This window comes from Chrysemys picta, chromosome 3, assembly GCF_011386835.1.
Source record: "Chrysemys picta bellii isolate R12L10 chromosome 3, ASM1138683v2, whole genome shotgun sequence".
Lineage (NCBI taxonomy): Eukaryota > Metazoa > Chordata > Testudines > Emydidae > Chrysemys > Chrysemys picta.
This window is the reverse complement of record NC_088793.1, coordinates 174,350,245-174,372,367: the sequence shown is the minus strand read 5'-3', so window position 1 is coordinate 174,372,367 and position 22,123 is coordinate 174,350,245. Positions and strand designations below refer to the sequence as shown.

The 22,123-nt window shown below is 39.0% G+C and overlaps 1 long non-coding RNA gene across 1 annotated transcript; it reads left to right on the top strand.

Annotated features, from left to right (window-relative positions):
* Window positions 1-5,396: 5,396 nt before the first annotated feature.
* LOC135982524 (uncharacterized) lies at window positions 5,397-17,915 on the top strand. The gene is made up of 2 exons (XR_010599922.1): window positions 5,397-8,268; window positions 11,402-17,915. It is a non-coding gene; the product is annotated as an uncharacterized LOC135982524 (long non-coding RNA).
* The last annotated feature ends 4,208 nt before the right edge of the window (window positions 17,916-22,123 follow it).

The window sequence follows — 22,123 nt, the reverse complement described above, 5'->3', positions numbered from 1 at the left end:
TCTGGTTTATCTAAGATTTGCATATAGTATAGAATCATAGATATATTGGGCTGGAAAGAACCATGAGAAGTTAGCTGGTCCATCCCCCTGGGCTCAGGTGCGACCAAGTAGGTCTAGACCATCCATGACAGGTGCTTGTCTGACCTGTTCTTAAAAACCTCCACAACCTCCCTTGGAAGCCTACTCCCATACTTAATTATTTTTATAGTTAGCAAGATTTTCCTACTATCTAACCTAAATCTCCCTTGCTGCTGATTAAGCCAATTACTTGTCCTACCCTCCGTGGACATGGAGAATAATCATCATCCTTTTTATAACAGCCTCTAACATATTTGAAGACTTATGAAGTACCCACTCAGTCTTCTTTTCTCAAAACTCAGCATGCCCAGTATTTTTAACCTTTCCCGTAGATCAGATATTCTACATCTGTTATCATTTTTGTTGCCCTCCTCTGGGCTCTCTCCAATTTGTCCACATTGTTCTTAAAGTGTGGCACCCACAACTGGACACAGTACTCCAGGGGAGGCCTCATCAGTGTGGGTAGTTTGCTTGCAAAAACAAAACAAAAACAAAATTGCCAAACAGAAACAACATGCATTTTTTCTACATAAATTATGTATTTTTTTGAAAATGTTAACACTCTTTTTCTACTGGCATGGAAGAAAGGTTAAAAATTACAAAAGGGAGAGAAAAAGATACAGGTTGGGATTTTCAAGAGTATTCAGCATTGGCCTAACTTTGCTCTATTTATGTCAATGGTAAAACTCCCAATGGCTTCTGTAAGGATGTTTTCAGGACCATCAACCAGGGCCACAGGTTACCTTACAAACCTAGCAAAGCAGAAAACTACTGCTTGCTGTAGCCATGACTAACTCAGGAGTTCAGAACCAAGGAGCACAGGTACAAAGTGTCACATCTCAGTGATCTGTATAAACTCAGCCAGTGATCAGTACATAAAGGTAAAGACTTAAGTCTCTATACACTATTTTATACTCAAGATGACACCCTCATTTCTATCAAAACCCCTCGTCTCTGATTTGGTACATACTAATGAATAGCAATATCTATGACCAAATATAAGATTCTGCATTACATACTAGGTTATATAATGTGCTTATCTACTTATTAGCAATAATAACAAATCTGAATATTTAACAGGGACTTTAGGGACTTTCCTTGTTTATCTTGATTATATGTGGCTCAGTCATCATGACCTCTCACTGTAACTTCATCCTTGTCCTGTACCCAAATTCAAGGACATTTCAAGAGTTGAACAGGATATCTTACTTACGCAGATGGCTGTTTTGCATTCCGTCCCAAGAAGTTATGTGAAGCCCACCTTAAAAACTAGTCCACCCACTGTATTAGTTATCTTGATTATGCACTTGCTTATATATTTTACCAATTAGTATGTGACGTATATGATGTATTAAATACATGATTAAATACACTTAGGCCCTTACCATTTGACATGAGGTAAGTTCACCTAATCACTGGCTTACCTCCTTACAACTTCAAAGAGAGCATACCTAGGCTAACGCTGTGTGCTTCTGAAAATCCCATCCATAACAGCCACCCTTAGGTCAAAGGCAACATAGCATCACTTATTAAGTAAAACTATGGCTTATAAGAAATTATCCACAAAAAAGGTACATAGGTTGCTGCTGCTCCAGGGCATCCTTAAGTCACACTTCAGCAAGTTATGAAGTTATCTTTGGCGAGAAATCACACCATGTTGTCAACCATATAGGAGTAGGTTTATGTGTCCGTGACGTGTCAGTTGTCTTCTTTGTCACTTCATTGCTGTTATGACATCTGAGTAAAAGGCAACCACTGCTATTTTAAACACTATGAATCCACAGAAATTTAATGTGTAAACATTTGTTCAGTGCTTACCTGCGTATTTCTCCACCACAATATTGGATTTCTGAAGGCTTTACTCTCACTCACAGGTCAGTACTTGTCCGTATGTCTCCAATTTTATTCTTCCTAACCTGACTTTACAAAGCAGAGGATTCATGGGAAAACCTTTTGCCCACTAAATGCTTAACACTTGCTTTGTTTTTATATTAACCACATTCTTGAAAAGAATAAAAGGATTTACTGTCTCAAAAAGTATCATTATGCAGTGGAAAGGATAATATCATCATAAAGAAGGGACCGGATATGGATGTTCAGTTGTTTAGTGATCTGTATTGTTCTCATTTTGGGTGTCTTCCACTGTTTTGCCTAATTTACTCATACCCTGGTATACTGATTTGCAGCTAACACCCATGATTTGTTACAGTAAAAATCGAAGTGAACAGTTACAAAACCTTAATTAACAATGTTAGCTGAATGGTAAGCTTTCAGAAAAAAGGCATCTCTTTTTTTAAATAGAAGAAGCTTCTAAGATTTCTTAATTTTGCTACAACTTAAACCCATAGAACATGTATCAATGAGAGAGGCAGACAGTGGATCAGATCCTGATCTCAGTTACACCATTATAAATCCAGAGAAACCCCAGGGTTCACACTGATGTGCATGAGATCAGAATCTAGCAGACAGAAAAAAGCATATACAGAGAATTGTGTGTTCTGGTATACATTCTTAGCATAAAATTAATGATATTGCTAGTATTATCACAATTCCTCTACAAAATACCTTTTTAGACAAATTAACAGAGATTTCATTTCACAAAATGAAACTGCACATTGAATATGTCACATAGGTAATATAATCATACTCTGTGGTAAGGTAACCACCTGCTCTGAATATGACCTGTCTGCTCTCTGGGCTAGCGAAAAGGATGGTTGAAAGTGGCAATTAATAAGGTAGAAGAGCTGAGGAGAAGAGAGAACACCTCTCCTATTCATCAGATTTATTTGGTATAACTTTGCTGTTTCACTTCATTAGCTACTTACGCCTGCATAGAGTGACCAGACAGCAAGTATGAAAAATCTGGATGGGGGTGGGAGGTAATAGGCACCTATATAACACTAAACCCCAAATATCGGGACTGTCCCTATAAAATCGGGACATCTGGTCACCCTACACCTGCATGTGGATGTTGGTGGTGGATAACTGCTTATTAATAGCACTCACACTTATTTCTATTACTACTCTCCAGCTTAAAAATGTTTAACTTAAAAACAACCTTTAGCTGCTGCTAACGCAATGTTTTGCTGCTACTGCGTTAACCACATCACTCCTTTGCATCTCTCTTTTTATTATTTTCTGTCTGTTTCTGTACCTCATTTAAACTTCTCATCCTCCCCTCCTAGGCCCTACTGTCATCCTGCCACCTATGCATGGGATAGTTTCTTTCTGGGATATCATTTAGCTTCTGATGAAATATAATAATTATTATTATATATTATATTATTATATAATAATTAATGAAATAATATAAAGCAAAGATACTTAAATAAGGCTTTATATTAAATTGTCCAAACACACATTTAATTTCAATTCAGTGGATCATGTTGGTATGTTAGCAAAATAACAATTATTACAAATATGTTATGTGAAGTTGAATAGTGATGAGATGTATACATACATCGCATCTCTTCAAAACTGCTGGGAGAATAGGACCAAAAAACCTCCTATTAATATTTGCTTGAATTTCAGAACAAATACACGTTGTCCATGCTATCATCTCTTCTGTGAGGAATATCTATGAATATCCAGGTACCCCTAAACCTCCAACTGCCAGGATCAAGGACTGGATGACAGAGGATGATCACTCAAAATTGCCCTGTTCTGTCCATTCCCTCTGAAGCATCTGGCACTGGCCACTGTCAGAAGACAGGATACTTGGCTAGATGGGCCATTGGTCTGACCCAGTCTGGCCGTTCTTATGTTCCTATCTAAGCAACTGAGGTTTTTTGCACAAATGTTTGCAGAAACAGAATTTGAAAGTCACATGTGTATATTTTCATGCTGGAAGTGCCTGCACCCTGATTCATTGAAGGGGGAAAATACCAGACTCAAGCACTGTTAGCTGAGTTTTGGGGGATTTTTTATAGGGGGTCATGATTTCTAGATCTATAAGCCTTCTTCTCATGAATTGTTGGCCTTATCAAAATGGCCACCAACTCCTATTATTTTCAATAAGACTAAGCGACTATAAGACAAGGCTGCCCCTACTTAAAACTGTTTCTAATTCTGTACAGTGTTTGCATTTGTATCTATTATAGATGTCTTCTTTCCTTTCAGTGGGACAGAAGCCTGGCTTGCCTCACTGAAGTTTGTTTTCCTTTGTGCTATATGGTTTGGAAATGGAACTGAGAACTGTGAAGTGAAAATAGATCATGGGATGAAAGAGGGACAATGATGGTGATATGGGAACTCAGAGATGGATACTGCGAGCAGATGGGAATATGGGAAGCAGTATGAAGACTGAGGGGGCAGGCAAAGAAGCGGCACAGAGGGAGAATGTGAGATGTAAGAGAATGAGGGGGAAAGATGAGAAAATATGGGGTGAGGGCAGGTGTGGAACAGGAGATTGTGGGGGAGCATGGAGGGACAATGTGAGTGAGGAAGGAGACTGTGGAGCATAATTGTGGAAGTGGGTAGAGCTAAATGAACCCAAAAGTGATCTCCCTGCTGGGAACACAGACAGAGATCTAGAACATTCTCAGAGAAGAAGCTGTTAGCCGGCTTTCTCAAGGGGCTGCTTGTATTCCTTCAATACCTTCTTTAATAAAATCTGCTTGCTGTTTCTTTTAGTGCCTTTCTCTTTTGGTTATTGTTCATGGGGCAGGTCCAGCCAGAATATAACAATCACTAATGGCATTTTGATGGGTAACTAGCCTTTACAAAAGAAGACGAGGGAGCCAGCATGCCAAAATTCAGGTAGGTTTTGGATAAGCATCTGAGGTCTAGGATTTGTTTCAGAACTAACCTTGAGCTCCTGCATCTCTGGGAAGTTTTTCCAGCTTTGGAGAAGATGAACAAGAGTGGAATCCAGGAAGGGGGCTTGGCAGATCCCTCTGGGAAGGAACATATGCAAATGTGAGAGTCCTCATTTATAGTCTGACTTTTTTTTAATCAAGCTTTTGCTAAATAATGTGGGTTTGCTAAAGAAAATACAAAGACTCCCAAAGTCAGAGCTTTTTTATATATTTGCCCAAATTATCCTAGCTGGAAATCTCATTTGAGATAGACATTCTCCTTTTCATTGGTGTGGGTCCTGTTATGTAATTATAGAAATAGGAATATAATGATTACACTCTTAACAAACATGCATTGTAAAATATAATCCAGCAGCTTCACTGTATTTAAAAATGCTGCAGAATTGCTGTTGGAAGAATGATATTTCTACTATGACATAATAAGCACCAAATAAGCTTATTTAATACAGAAATTTACCATTCCCAATATGTTTATTTGCAACCTTCTATTTAATATGTTTTATGTTTCTTGCATGCTCAGAACATTCCACGCCCTGTTACATTTATTCTTTCAGAAAAGAGTAGGAACTGAACAAATACCGTCCTCCCCTCAACCAATCAGTGAAGCAATAAACTTAGGGCCAAATATGGCAGTCCTAAGGCATTTTACACTGTGTAAATATCGACCAACTGACGCCGGTGGAGTTACTCTACATTTACACATTTGCAGCTGAAACCAGAAGTGGGACTTCACTTTTGAAGTCACTGAAAGTTTTGTCTGGACTGAGAAAGGAGAGCAAGATAGGCCTGTAGACTTCCCACTAACCTATAAATAGCATTTTGCATTACATTTGACCTAGCTAAATTGATGTCATTTGCAAACATAACTGGCATTCAGATTTTTTTAAAATTAATAGATTACATAATATTATAAAACTGGCTACTACACCTCTACCCCGATATAACGTGACCGATATAACACGAATTTGGATATAACGCGGTAAAGCAGTGCTCTGGGGGGGCGGGGCTGTGCACTCCGGCGGATCAAAGCAAGTTCGATATAACGCGGTTTCACCTATAACGCAGTAAGATTTTTTGGCTCCGAGACAGCGTTATATCGGGGTAGAGGTGTACTTTAAAGTACAGCTATGATTAACCATGTCATTATCTCCTGCTCTACTTGGCATGACAGGTATCCACTGTGGAAAATAAATTCTTTACATTTTAGCTGCCACACAACATGTGCAGGGCTTTGTGCCAGAGTGCATCAGTTACATCATTTCAAGATACTGACCTAAACCAAAGCTTTGGATCTAAACTCTGAGAGTCTTTGAAATCTGAACTCAGATTTGGATCCAGACACACATTTTGCAAATGTTCTTCATCTTTATATTGAGCCACGCCAAAGGCCCAGATGTAAAACACAGTAGTCTTTGGGATTTTTCAAATCTAGATCCAGTGAATGGAAGTGGGTAATAATAGCCCATGAAGAGTAGATGTTTCACTACTACCTTTCGGCAGAAGTGAGTAATGAATGTTCCACGGAAAGCATCAGACAAGTTGGAATATTATTTTCCCCTTCAATTTTTATTTTATTCACGCCATGCATGTTCTAATGTTGTGTGCAATTTCTCTAACGTATTCCCTCACTGCATGTCTCCCCCCGGGTCTATTCATTCTAAAACATAGGTGCAGATGACACAAAATGAAGCTACAAGCTCTTCTGTGTTAACATTTCAAAGCCAAAACTGCTCAGGCAGGTCAGAGAACTTCATTAACACTACAAACATCTACAGCTCAGTACAAATGAAATGGTATAAAATTGACAATATTCATTTTCCTGCTAGTTCACACAATGACTGCAAAGTGCCTTACCATTCACATGTAGATATGCCTCATAAGTGTCTCTATCCTTAATGGAAAAAATGGTATGGGCAGAGCACAAATCTAAGAGAGGATGGCTATTTTTTAAAGAACTATTATATCACATCACAAAGCACTGTATATGTTCATTCTGGACAATCATTTTCCTGTTGGTATGTTCTGACAATACAAAACATGTTAAAATCCAGGCTGATTCTTCTTTCACAGAAGCACTGTGATTGGAAATGCTCCAAAGCTTCTGAAATTTGATTTTTCATTGAAATTTCAAATTTTGACACCTCGCCTGAAAAGAGAGCATTTAAATGACATTTTCTTTTCATTTTGTGACCAGTTCCAGTTGCCCTCAGTCATGGAAATGGTGGCAGGAACCCCCAAATCCTTCAACATCAGGCTCATCCATAAAATCACCTTCCCAACCCTTCCTATTAGCTGCAAGTGACCCATCACCTCTGCTGTGCCAAAAGAAGCAGCAACATATTTCCCCAGATCAGTTATCTGCAGTGACTGTCCCTCCTTCATCTCTACTACTGGCAGCACTCATGGTGGGGCTGCTTAGCCCAACTGCTCTGCTTGATCTCTTCCCACTTGGCCCCAGTCACAAATAGGTCCTCATGTGGATTGCTTTGTGGTTAAAGCACTTGAGCAGAAGTCATGAGACCTGGGTTCCGGTCCCCATTCCATATGTGACCTTCTCTGTGACCTTAGAAAAGTTGCCTACGTTTTCTCTGTGCCTCAGTTCCTTATCTGTAAAATGGGGATAATGAATAATGGTATTTACCTACCTTACAGGAGTACTGTGAGGGTAAATTCATTAACATTTGTGAGGCGCTCAGATATTACAGCAACAGGTGCCATGCAAGGACATAAACAGAGCGCCTGCAACTTACACTGAAGTCAATGGACCAACGTACTCAGATTCACTTACTCCCTACTTAGGCAATCTCTCTCAGGGCTCGTCCACACTAGCCCCCCAGTTCGAACTAAAATACGCAACTTCAGCTACGTGAATAACGTAGCTGAAGTCGAAGTACCTTAGTTCGAACTTAAAGGTACTTACCAAAAGTCCACACGTGGCAGGCAGGCTCCCCCGTCGACTCTGCGTACTCCTCTCGCGGAGCAGGAGTACCGGCGTCGACGGTGAGCACTTCCGGGATCGATCTGGGATCGATTTATCGTGTCTAGACAAGACGCGATAAATCGATCCCAGAAGATCGATTGCTTACCGCCGAACCCGGAGGTAAGTATAGACGTACCCTTAGGTTCAGAAGAAGTTTGCCTGAAGAAAAATTAAATAAAGACCGCCAAGTGTGGCCAGTTGAGGAATTGCAACACTGCCCAAGAGTCTTTAAGAAACTGTGAAAATACAAAAGAACAATTCGGGGATCCTAGGGTTCATTCATGTCAAAGCATCTCACTATTACTCCTCCTTTTCAGATAACAATTGGAACAAGAAGTCAAGCTGTGTAACATGCAAATGTTGCATCATCCGGGTTCTTGGCAGATCACTCAGGTATGCTGTGTCATATAATGCCAATGAATTGGGTGAGGTTATCCAAATGGCTTTACTCTTTTGAAAGATCATTCCAACTGTGTGGACCTGATTCTGACCTTATTTACACCAGTGTAAATCTGGAGTAACTCCACTGAAGTCAATACCATTACACTAGGGTAAAATCAATGTAAGTGAGAGGAGAATCAGACCCTGCATTTCTATCAGTTCATCTTTGATTGTGTCTAATATAATAAACATTTTTATGCCTCCAGAACAAAGACACCCTGCCTCCTGGAGCTCCTGCCTCACAGGCATGTGCCCACCCTGGATGTAACAGAACTATTATGAACATAAAACTGATTTGGTCTATGAAGAATTTTCAAGATAATTCAGATTATGATTCAATGCCTACAATCCGGGCCTATTCAGATTCGTAATATAAGCTATGTGGGGTCACACTGTGCAGATCGAGAGCTAGGATAGAAAAGCATTTCTCTAAAGCTCTAATGCAGGTTAAATCCCATCAGACCCAATCCTGAAAAAGCAAACAAAGCCCAAATAAAAAGGCTGCGTTTGTGTGAAATGCTGAGTGGCTGCAGTAGGGCTCACAGCTCCTCGGCTGCTTCAGACACCAGAATGGGGAAAAAACATCCTTTTTCTGAGGCTTTTGGCCCTAACACAACCATGTCGGCAGGCTCAGGACTGGGCCGTATATTCACAGAATGGACGAAAGAAAGCCACAAGTGAAAAACAAAATGAATTAATTCAGATATTGGAAAAAGAACATCTGCAGGCTAACATGATGGGCCCTATCCTGGTCCCACTGAAGACTGTCATTGACTTCATTAGGAGCAGGCTCTCTCTTGACACTTCACTATTGTTGGACTATAATGTACATAGTATAGCAAGCAAATATATCGCATTTGCTTCATTATGCATAATTTCAGGCGTTTTCATAGGCTAATGTGGTTTGGTACCCAGTTACTTGGAGGATGACCTCTCCCAGTGCCATACTGCCACACCTGACATCAGTAGAAGCACTCGAGCTAGAACTTCCCTCAGTGTAAACGAGAGGGAGCTGTTGTCAGGCACTTTATATGGGGGGTCAAAGGCTTTGGAGTTTGTTTCCCTCATTATTCCGCTAGAGCTGTATCATCAAAGACCATCTTTTTCTTCAGACACATTTAGGATGGTTAGGGGTTTATGAGCAGGCACCTGGAGACTGAAGCATGGTTTACGTGAGAAATTTTGATATAGATGGTTAGAAAGTATAATTTTTCCTCAGAGAGTCTATTAAATTAGAAAAAAAATAGAAACTTGATGAACCAAAGTACTATATTAAAAACTTTGAGACTTGCTACTTGAGTACTTTACATTTTGGGAGGTGCCTAAACCTCTGGATAGGTGCTAGAATTTTTTTAAACATTAAAATAATGGAGAACTAGGTGTTCAATGAAGAGTTAAATACGTGTGATATTGTAATGAAGTGTATCGTTAATTATTGCATATCTTTGTAGTGCACCTTGAGTTAGGTGTAGGACATAGACATTTAAGAACAGAAGCTTGAGTGCAGAAGTTACTCTGGATTTACAATACCATAAAATGTGTCCCTTTGACTACATTGCCTTTTTGTTTACATTTTAAATAGCACATTTATGAAATACTTTGCATGTTAATTCAAATGGATTTCAACTAATTGTGACTTAAAACACTTTTGATTAGAGTCAGTCCAGTTCACAATGGATGTGTCCATCTCATAGTGAGTACTAATCGACTGACACTCTCATAAGGATCTGCATGGTGGTCAAGCACCCAAAACTAAAGTGCAATTTCAGTATTCATGTGAGTAGGCCTGTTAATAGCAATGGAGCATAGACAGGGGTAAGGAAATCGCAGTTTGGCCAGTATATAATCTGAAGCTACCTCTCATTCCTAGATATGGTCTCTGCAGATACTTCAGAAGGAATTTTTCTGAGGTAGTATCAATTTTTTTTTTTATAAGTAAGAGGCTTCCATCTCCAGGCTGTCCATACATCACCTTACATTAGCAGTACATTTACACAAATGCCAAATAAACATAGAAAAATTAAAACGGCATAAGATTTTAAAATGGTCATTTCAGAGCTCTAATAATGCACCTGCAAAATGTGAACGAGCATCCTGCCCCTGCATAAGCAAATAGACACCAATATGAGAAAACATGCTTTTGTGTACAAAATGGTTTTATGTGGTCAAACCTTATGGGTGCATTTTTTAAATTCAGTTTGAAAATTTGCCCTTATAATATCTTAAATGCTGGTGCCAAAATAACAACTGGACTGTATAGAACTAATGGAAGCAGCCAATCTCAACATCTGGGAGCTATGGCCATGTCTTCTAAAAACTGGATATTCAGCCACTACTTATTCCCAAAGAGTGCCTGTGACCATAATGGAAAATGCATGTCAAAGATTTAACGTATGACTTGTGGATAAACAGCTGAATGCTAATGGCCAGAGCCTATCACTGATCCACATTCAGAACTGCTATTGACCTCACAGGGAGTTTCACACATGGATGGATGGCAGGGTTTGGGTTACTAGCAAAATATCACCAGGCAAAAAACACAGGGATTGATTCTGCAGCCCCCCAAGCAGGCAAAACTTTTACTGAAGTCAGTAGAAGTTCTGCTTGCTTAGGGACTGCAAGGTTAACCCCATTGTGAAGTTTGCTCATCCATCCATCCAGATGAAGCAAGTGCCAGAAACAAAAGGACTATCACATCCATAACCCATCACCAGTTCCTAATAAATAGATGGGAGGATTGTGAGGTACCCATAAATAGGATGTTGTTTCATGTTCCTGGACAAATTTGATACAGTCGTAGTGCTGGGATTGATAGGAGAAATTTGGTTGTGGTGGTTATGGTTGGAGGCTGACATGTAGGGGCCTGACAATATATCCTGATGATAACACAGACCACTATTGTCACTTCACAGTGATTATGTAGTTATCCTATTTATTAATAATGATGTGTGAGTTAATGTCATCTGCAGTCTTACCCTATCTGAAGAGGAAATGAGTACTGACATGTCATGGACTCAACTGAAAGGTGTTGATGATTTAGCTCATCTTAGTGCTGAGTCTGACTGTTGATATTTTATTATTTCAGCTTCACCGGATAAAACTGTGAGGTAGCCAGAGAGAGTCTTCTTTGCAAGGCAGTGTGGCACTGATATCACGTACAAAGGATGATGTTTGAGAGGTAAGGAAGCTTAGAAAAGCACAGGTAGCCACAGAGCTCCCTAATGACTAACGCACAAACAGATCCTAAAGAGCATAACTAATCCCACATAGGGACCCTGGATTGTGAGACACATTTTTGTACATACCCATCCATTTTGGATGGTGTGGGTCAGTGTGAATATTTTTATTTGCCACTTTTTGATAGACCATATCCCCATTTTCGGGATCTCAGAAGAAAAACATGGGCAAAATTAAGAATAGGAGATTTGCCATTTTTTGATGGGAGATTATTATTTCAGCTTCACCGGATAAAACTGTGAGGTAGCCAGAGAGAGTCTTCTTTGCAAGGCAGTGTGGCACTGATATCACGTACAAAGGATGATGTTTGAGAGGTAAGGAAGCTTAGAAAAGCACAGGTAGCCACAGAGCTCCCTAATGACTAACGCACAAACAGATCCTAAAGAGCATAACTAATCCCACATAGGGACCCTGGATTGTGAGACACATTTTTGTACATACCCATCCATTTTGGATGGTGTGGGTCAGTGTGAATATTTTTATTTGCCACTTTTTGATAGACCATATCCCCATTTTCGGGATCTCAGAAGAAAAACATGGGCAAAATTAAGAATAGGAGATTTGCCATTTTTTGATGGGAGATGCTATTAAACTAGTGAGGATGAAAATTAGGAAAGCACTTTCCACTCTGCCAATCTAATGCAAATTAAACACATAAATATCTCCAAATTTTAGACCTCCACAAGGGATGGCTGACATTCTCATTTGGCCCAAAGGGGTTTAATTTAAAGTACTTTAGAACATCCATTTACCTTTATAGGTCCCAATTTAGCTCCTATTCAAGTCAATGCAAAGACTCCCACTGACTTCAATGGGAGCTAGATCATTTTATGATATACATTCTGAAACATAGTCCATTAATAAAAACAACAAGCTTGATTGCTAGTGATAGCTAATGGAAAATGAGTAGATGACCCTTACTTAAATTTTGCTGACTTATCTTTATGTTTTCCATAAAACCAACAGGAGCAACGAAAAAGATTCTGTAGTTCTATTTGCAAAATCTCTAGAGTAATTTGATGTGTGAAAAGCCTTGAACTGATTTTTAAAAGCAATTTTTGTTTGATCTGAAGATTTTGCAGCCATATCCTGCCCTAGCCAACATAGCTATGGAGAGAAGCAATACAAGCTGGTGTATCCTGCCACAACAATCTAACTAGTCAGAACAGGATTTCAGAGGATGCAGTAGGGCACTGCAGTGCAGGGAACATTTTGCTGCTATTCCTAGTGAATGAAATTCACACCCTTTGTTGAGGGCCAGCAGAGTGCCCATGCATCAGGTAAATCCTGTTTTGAAGTCCAAATCCTCAGCTGGTATAAATTGGCATAGCTCCATTGACTGCAATGTGGTGCACAGATGTTACGTTTGCTTTGTGCAAAGAAGTGAATTTCATCCATCATGGGCAAACTGATCGACAACCTGTTGTCAGCTTGCACTGTCTACTGCTTGGAAACTACATACATTTCTCTTAGCAGAGAAGAGGCTCTTTACACCCTCTTACTGTCCTTATACACTAGCACCAGGGCAGAACTTAGTAACTATATAGCTGAAGAAACAGTACTTTTTTTTACAATTATACACCTCTACTCCGATATAATGCGACCCGATATAACATGAATTCGGATATAACACGGTAAAGCAGTGCTCCGGGGGGGCGGGGTTGTGCACTCCGGCGGACCAAAGCAAGTTCAATATAACACGGTTTCACCTATAATGCAGTAAGATTTTTTGGCTCCTGAGAACAGCATTATATTGGGGTAGAGGTGTATTTAGAAATTTCCTTGAACCACCCTGGAAAGCAACAGCTTCTATGGATAAACAGCTCATATCTTAGTAGATTCCCTCCTGACAGTTGGACAATACTGAGAGTTTTATGCAAGTCTGTTGAGAAGATTCCACATAAAAAAAGGATCCCATGGACTGCAGTAGTAGCTGGGACCCCTTCTCTTCCCTTAAGTGCTAAGAGAGATTAGGCTGGAGGATAATGCACTGGCTGTTCCCCTACACACTTCAAGACTTTCTCTCTTCATACCACCCTTAGAATAAAACTCTATGGTATATGTGGTATAGAGAGCCCCCCTTGCATGGTCTCTCTGCAGCTCACTCTCTACTGCTCTTTGGGCATTGCACAACCACAGCAGCATCTGGTTTAAATCCTCTTTCGTTGTATGTCTGTACAGTGCCTAGCACAAGGGGAGGGGTCTGATCCTGATTTGGGACTTCTAGGCACTACCATCATACAAATAAATAATAATAATGACGTGGCTCTGTAACAAAACAAAAACAAAAAGAAAAAAACACCTTCTACATCCTCACCACCACCAAACTGACTTGACTATAAGGGGATTCAACGGTAAACAGTTAGAAATATAAAAAAACAAGTCCATACCAGGGGAACAGTTCCAGGAAACAGCAGCCAGTATACAAAAAGTTCCATGTGTCAACTTTACATGTGGAATTAAAAGATCTTAAAGCAACTTCGAATTCAAAACTGCAAATTGTACAGAAAAAAAACCCTTGTGGAGTCACTAAAATGTCTAATTCATTATTATTTTAAAAAAAGATTAAAAAATAATTTTTTAACATTAAAGTGCAACCAAGCACTGAAGAATTTATGTAAGCTTTCCATAGGGGGAAAAAAACCCTAAAATGCTGCAAGGGTATTGATGTCTATTAAATATTTACTTTTCTCTCTAGCTCACACTAGAAAGAGTAATTTGTACTTGGCAGAAACTGGCTGCAATTACATTAGTCAATCCAAAAGCCCAACTTGCTCATACAAAATGCAAACAAATTAGTTAAAATGGTCTAATTAGCAGACTGTAAAAATGCAAAGCAAGTCTGGCATAAAAATGTGTGCAATACAAGTATACTTTTACAAAATAAACAGAAAGACAGCTATGGAATAGCCTAATAAATCCTATACTATCAAAGAAACCTAATGAAAAATGGCATATTTATTGATGTTATATTTTAGAAAAAAGTTTGTGTGATCTAATTAAATATTGTCCTCCATGCAGCACTAGGACATGAAAACTGATTGTTACTGTAACTAAAGCTGCAATGTGATTTAAATTCAGTGTTGCGTAGCTATCTAGGTCCTGGTTCTATATTCTTGACACACACAGACAGAGAAGTCAATTGAAGTTCAAAAAAGTTTTGGGGGTGATGGAAGGAATGCACACTTCTGTCTACAGATAACATTTTCAATGCACTTTCTTAAAATGCTTTATGATTTCCCCCCTATAATAAAGGTAGATAATTTACTCTTATTTTTATGATTATAAATGTGTGCAGATTGTTGTTTACAATGTGCCCAATTCACTATATAAATAGAGAATCTACGATAACTATTATTTTATATTAGACCACACAGGCTCTTTTGGAACCTTTATAGTTTGTTACTTCACAGCACAGCTGAGGACTGTTTAATTTGTGGGTTTTTAACTCCGTAACACATAGACTATTCACACAGTAGACCATTGTGATTTATCGTCTGCCATATGAAAGAAGCTATTGTGAAGGCAGAGCTTGATTCTGTCTTCATATGCATCCTACCTCATATAGCCTACCATCCTCCAGAAAGCGTAGCTGTCATTTCTGTAGTTATGATGGCAGATCTCAAATAAGGATGGGAAGTAGGTGGATTTAGCATAATGCTTTAGGGTTGTGGACAAATAACAACAATGACTATGCAGAGGATTAGTATCATGGTATTTGGAATGCTGAACCTTTATGTGAAATATACTAATTACCTTGGGAAGGGTGGATGAGGATGACTTTGCAACGAAGTCATCCGTTCTACCCAATAGGGGAGAGAGCTGATATGGGGTGATCATGTTCAAAGGAGAAGGGCAGGACCCAGTGGTTATCACTTTTGATATACTGTATTAAAGTGCATGTGGGAGACATTAACTGGGAGTGACGGGAGGGCTCTCTACAACAGTTACAACTGGCTCATCCAGTTAGTTGCACTAAAATATCCATAGGCCTGATTCCACCACCTTTACTCACTCGAGTAGTATGCTACGGTGCAAGTGGCCTCACTGCAGTTAATATGCTCAGTTTCTGCCATCTTACTCATGGTGAGTAGTATCTTACTGTGCAAAAAATGTGTGTTTCAATGGCACTAGTCAAGGTGTAAAGTACTCCTCAGTGTAAACAAGGGTGGCAGAATAAAGCCCAGAGGGGCTACCTGAGAAGTAAGGGATTCTTCACTCTAAAGGTGTCAGAACTAGGCCCTGTGTTATCTGGTATTTGAAGACTTAGGCCCAATGCATTAGACTGAGAGCTGGGAAAGGTGAAAATAAGACAGTATCATAGGAATGAGAGACATTGAAAACACCTATAAGGTCATGTAGTCCATCTCCTCCCACACAACCAAAACCCCTCATATCCCCTCCTCACAAAACGTTTCAGATACTGGGAACCCAATAACCTTGAACCCATAGACCTCACTAGGGCTGGGTAAACCCAGGATGTTCTAACCATGAGGGAGGAAAGGAACTCCTGACAGCAGACTACAGTCTTTACAGAAAGCTTGTATAAGAAGATTAAGATCTGGGGCGTGGGAAAAGAGGAGCTCCAAAGCAGTGCAGTGTGCTCCTCCGGCAGTACCAGTGGTCAGAGCAGGCTGGAGTGCAAGGGAGGAGCGCTGCTCCAAATCTGTTAAAAAATCAGCTAAAATATTCTGGTTGCTCTCCCTCCCTCAAGCCTCAGGCTGTGCACGTCTCCTAGTGTTTTGCCTTCACTGCCTCTGTAGACAATTGCAGCTAGACCAGGCCAGGTAAGCAAGCATTTGCCTGTCGGGGTGATCTGTTAATTCTTTTCTATATGTGCTGACAGTGCCTTTCTCCCTCTCCCCACCAGTCACTACACATTAGGTAAGGTTTACACAGCTCAAGCTTCAGAAACAATGAAACAGCTAATTCCATTGGCTGCTATTCCTCACTGCCCTGTGGTTCACTAAGGTGGGAGATCAGCTGATAAGAGACAGCTTCAGCCCCTGCTACATTCTGGGCCATCTGGTCAAACCAGGCCCACAGTATCCTGATTTGTCACCAACATGCACTATTCACAATTGTCCTTCATAACAACATGCACCTGATCATCCATTCAAATTAAGCAGGCCAACAGCAGGTTTTGCAGTAAACCCTAACACACACATTTGCTACCATCTGAAGAAGAGTGACCACCTTCTGTCCACCACTAAGACCAGCCCTTCAATCTAGGCCATTTTCATAGAGAGCTTGACTCAAATTCCATTGAAGTCAGTAGAGAGACTCCCACTGACTTAAACAGGCTTGGGATCACACCTAGAATGTCTGCAGATGGGATCCATCCTAAAGAAAGAGAGCTGGATAAGGCAAGGAGAGAAGAGACACGCACGTGCGGTCACCGAGTAGATTTGGGTGAAGAGATGTGCAGAGAGTGAGGAATGAGAAATGAGAGAAAAGGAAGGCAAAACTGAGGAGAAGCTTGAAAGAGAAAATGAAGGAGTGAGTGAGAGTGAAAAAGGAAAAGACGAATGGAGGGAGAATGGAAAAAAAAGAGACAGGATGATGAAAGAAGAGATATATCAAGATGCAACATAATGAAAGAAAAAGTGAAGAAAAGATAAATAGCAAGTGAGACCCCGAACAATACATATTTTATTATTTAAAACAATGTTTTTAGCCATAATGTTACAATACTAAGGATGCTTGATTTTTATAGACAAACTGGGTATGCTCATCTTCAGGGGTGACCTGGCTGAAATACTACCTGAGAGATTAAAGTAGCACAATATTTTCAGCTTGTCAGGGAAAGTTGTGGCTTGAAGGGGTCCTATTAGGTAGAGTACACTGAAGAAGAGCTTGAGTCAGTTTTATTCCTAAGAGGGAAGTAGCAGCACTAGCCCTCCGCTTTGATGTAGCCTCTGGAAACTGATGTTTTAGGACAGTCTGACATCAATTAAAGCCCCACTCTGCACAAATTAAAACCTGCTTTTCTTCACTAATTTCATTGGCTTATACTATTTTTAAAATCATGCAGTTCAAATACACACAACAGCCAAATAAGACTGTCATCCCCAACTGTCTTAAATACAACAGTTTTTCCTATGCTACTGTCTGAAATAAACAGATCTAGAGCTTGTTTACTGAGCATAATTTATTCCAGACCCATGCTGTAATAATAATGTTCTTGAGTCTTTGCAGATGTGTAGTCACTAGAGAGCTGCCTGCCTACATGAGTTTTTACACATATTTCAGCTAAATCAATGCTCTAAATGCAACATTGAACACTCAGGGATGTTGTGTGGATTTGTAGCACTCCCTGGAGGACTCTGTGTCTATAAACCAATAAACAGTTCACACTTCTCAATATATGTCGTTTTTGTCATTTTTGACACATACCGTATCGATCATATTCCTCGTTTTAATTCAATATTCTTCACTGAGAATAACTGGTTACAAATTAATGAAGGAAGTGAAAACTATTCTTCATATACTTAGTTCTCGTAGAATATCAGCTATAAAAGAATACAGCAAAATAGAAATTTCTCATATAAACAGGATGGAATTCATATTGATCAGGTAAATACTGAGTTGTATGTATTTTATGATCAAAACAAATAAATAGGACATGAAGAAATGGGGAAAAATAGTTTATATTTTATGTCCTTCATATATACATGTTTGCAAACATGTTTGGACACTGCAGTTTCAGAAAAAAAATTATTTTCTTATATAAGGGTAATGCTGCAACCTGCATGCTCTTCTATGGATGAAATCTTGGGGGCATTACACTGAAGTCCATAGGTGTTTGCCAGAGAAAGGATTGAGTAAAAATGGAGTAAAGACCTCAGGATTTAGTCCTTAACCATAGAGCTATTTTAATTTCATGAATTAAGAGATTCTGAGAACTTTTCTGGATTGGCCAGTCAGAATCAGACAGACTGCAGACCTAAAAATACTTAAGTACACACACACTCACTTGTTTTATAGATGGTAGGTGTTTGCACAGGTCAGGAGATAAATAATCTCAATAAACAGCTACACCAAGGTATATGTAGGCTTGGAAGGATTAGACTTTTATCTGTAAATACTGGTAAACGTCAATTTAACCATGTACATGTAAATTGATTAAAAATATTTCCATTTATAATAATCTAAATTTATAGATAGAAAAAGTAAGAAAAATGCTGCTTGAGAGCTTAGTAGAGTTTGATTTAAGCATATTTACTTTGTATTTTTTGACATGTGATGTTGATAATTTTATATTTTAATAATCATAAAGCTTTAACTTTTGGATCTCACCATCTACTGTCATTGAATAATTATTGTTTGAACCCCTCTATTGTCTGACCCACCCCATAATTTCCTGCAAATGTTAAAATTTAAAGAGGTAAAACAAAAAAAATGCTTAAAACCAATAATGTGTAACTATGAAAATGTAATAAATAAAAATAAGAAAAAAATGCTTAAAAATGAACATCAATGTTATCTGTTGAAATTATAAAAAATAAAAATAGAATTCTGCCTAGTCTAGATATATACAAACAAAAGAGTCAAGTAATTCCATTTTCCTGATCACACAGAGAAATTACTTCCTTTTGCACTTTTTTCTTCAAAATGGGAAAACGGGGCACAAATTCAGTCAACTAACATTTTTTAATTTAAGCAAGTGTTCTGGAGAAAGGTTACTAAATGGATCACGTACTCTGCCTGAGATCTGGAGTTCATAGTCTTCAAGGCCAAAAAGGTCACATCAGCATAGTTCATCACCACTTCGGAGTACATCGGCTTACTTCTGCAGCTGGCAAAAATGCAAAATCAGAGTCCCGGGAGAAGTTTTCAGCTTCTCAGCATAAGGTTAGTGTTTAAATATGGCTGTAAAGGTAGAGTATAGGAATGAGATGCCAAAGCAGAATGAAAGGGACTATGATAATATAAGTTCCTGATTTAGGTAGTTTGGGTCCTTGTTCTAATTCTAGCTAAACGTGTTAATAAAATCCATTTTTTAAAAATTGGCATTGTCACACTGTTGACTTTAGAAAAAAAGAATGACATATTGTGTGCCTATGTGCGAATGTCTCTGTGTGTAGAATTTCATGTGAAAACATAGTTAAAAAAAAAGAAAATTTGTGGCGGGGGGGTGAGAAAGAGAGTTGGAGTCTGGGCAGGTAACATTTCTTCTGAAAAGAGATAGTACAAGAGTTTACATGCCAAGTATGTGGCTCCTGGTGTTACGCAACACACCAATAATACTGGTTCTATGCCTTCAGTGTGATGTAACTTTGTGAAAAATGTTCTGGAATGAAGATATTTCTATGTCTTCAGTGGATGACTAAAATATGCCTTCTTTCTTTATAATTCTAGATACCATTTCCAGGAGTTTTTTTGTTAGGAAAACTTAGTAGTATAAACCATTCAGATGGAGTAAATGGGATCTCTCTGGATTCACACTAGTATACGTGAGATCAGAATCTGGCCCGTTAACTTCAATGGGACTATTTGCAGAGCAAAGGTTGCAGGATTAGACCCTGTATATTTGTAACAAAAAGTACTGGTGTAGTAAATTGCACACTGAAATGATTCTCAATAAGCTGTCATATAAATGAATGAAAGAGGGGCATTCATTTCCGTTTAGCTTATATATCCAGCCAATATTTACATGTGATATTAAACTTTTGCTTTATCAGAAACCCTATAGTCATGCAAATTGTTGATAAATGTAATGTGCAGTTTAGACTATGGATAGCGTAAGCGTGACAATTAAGGGCTCAATCACCTTCCACCCCAAGATCTGCCTGCAGAGAACACCTTCCACATGTTGATTTCTCCCTTTGTGCAGAGAGAGCTCTGGGGTACCATTTGCGGGGACTGAGCAGGAGTGTGATGGCTGTAGCAAGGCGAATGTACATGATCCATCCCCTAAAGGATGCACAGGGAGGTTAATGCAGTCTGAGACTGCAAACTTTTCCATATATGCCCCTCTATGCCATTGAATCTTTAATGGAGTTTCCAGAGGCAGCAATGAATAAATGAAGAAAGCTAAGGAACTGTAATGAGGAGAGAGGGTGTCACCTTTTGCAGGTTCTGTGGAGTGACCATCCGTGATTGTCTCATGGGGTTGGGAAAATGTCCCACCCTACTCCACTCCATAACAGACTGGAAAATCTTTCAAAGAGAGGTGTCAATATTTTCCAAAAAAATTAATTAGATTACTCTGGAATGGTTACACTGATGTCATTGCAGTAAGTTCCTGGGCCATTAGCTTCAGTGCTAAACCAAATGAGCAAGGCCTAGGTTCATGAGTAAGAGCTGCAGGCTCAGGTCCATATGTTTGGCTTCTAGTCCATTTTTTTCTTTAATAAAAAAAAAGTAGTGTCCAGTTCAAAGCCACCTGCTCACTGTAACATACAATGTGAACTTGTTTAAAAAATGGCAGTTACATGTGAAAGTTAACACGAATTTCAAACATTCTATTATTAATTTGACCTGCCTATTATATCTTTCAGTTACCTATTTTTAAAATTATATTGTATTAATTTAAAAATAAGGAGAATGAGAAGAAGGGATAGACAGACAGACAGACAGACAGACACACACACATAGACACACTATAAAATATATGCAATCTAAAATAAATGGAACAGTTACCCTATGACTAAGTATTGAATGTATTACATTTATTACTAGCTGAAAGCCTCTATTGTCACTCAGGTGCAGTTTGTAAAGTCATGTGTGTAAAAAGGCCAAACATGACAGAGAACTTAAAACTGGACCGTAACAGACTGTGAATCCCACTGGTGGCTGAACCTTGTGATATTCTAAACAAAAAGAGCTTTCAGCCATGATTGTAGCTGTTTCCATTGCTTCACACTGACCCAATAGCCATTCTAGGCTTCAGATTAATGCTTAGGGTTATTGTTTATGCTGGTTGTATTGCTGTGTGGGTGGTTGCTTTGATTTGTGTGTAGGCGAGTTGCACTGGAAGATGTGTGTGGATTTGTTTAAGGTGGCAAATGAGGGGTGTATGCTGTCATGGGGGGCTATGTGTGTTTGGGATTATTGTATATGCTGGTTGTGTTATTGTGTTATTGTGTGGGTGGTTGAGTTGATTTGTGTGGGTGGCAACTGGGTGCACAGGTGTGGCTATTGGGCCAAGTAATCCACCCTCTCTGCAGTCTCCCTCATACAACAAATGAAACTATTGCATACAAATTTGCTGTAGAATAGGGGTAGTGATTGGTTGAGTTACCTCTGATGTGTCAAAGTTCTAGGACTCTTGGCATACCATAGTTACATAACTGACAGTAGCTGTATACTGTATAGGTGTAATTCCTCATGTCAAAATGGCTGAGAATTTAAAAATTGGACAATAAGAGCAATAAAAAAGTAATATATAGCCAATGGAAGAAAGGGGAAGCTGATAATAAAGAATCTAAATCAGAAGTTCAGAATTGTAAGAAATTGATAAGGGATACAAGGAGAAATCTATGGCCAGAAGAGTTAAGGATGATCAGGAAGAGTTTTAAAAATATATTTGGAATAAAAAGAATCCTGAGAATGGTACTGGTCCATT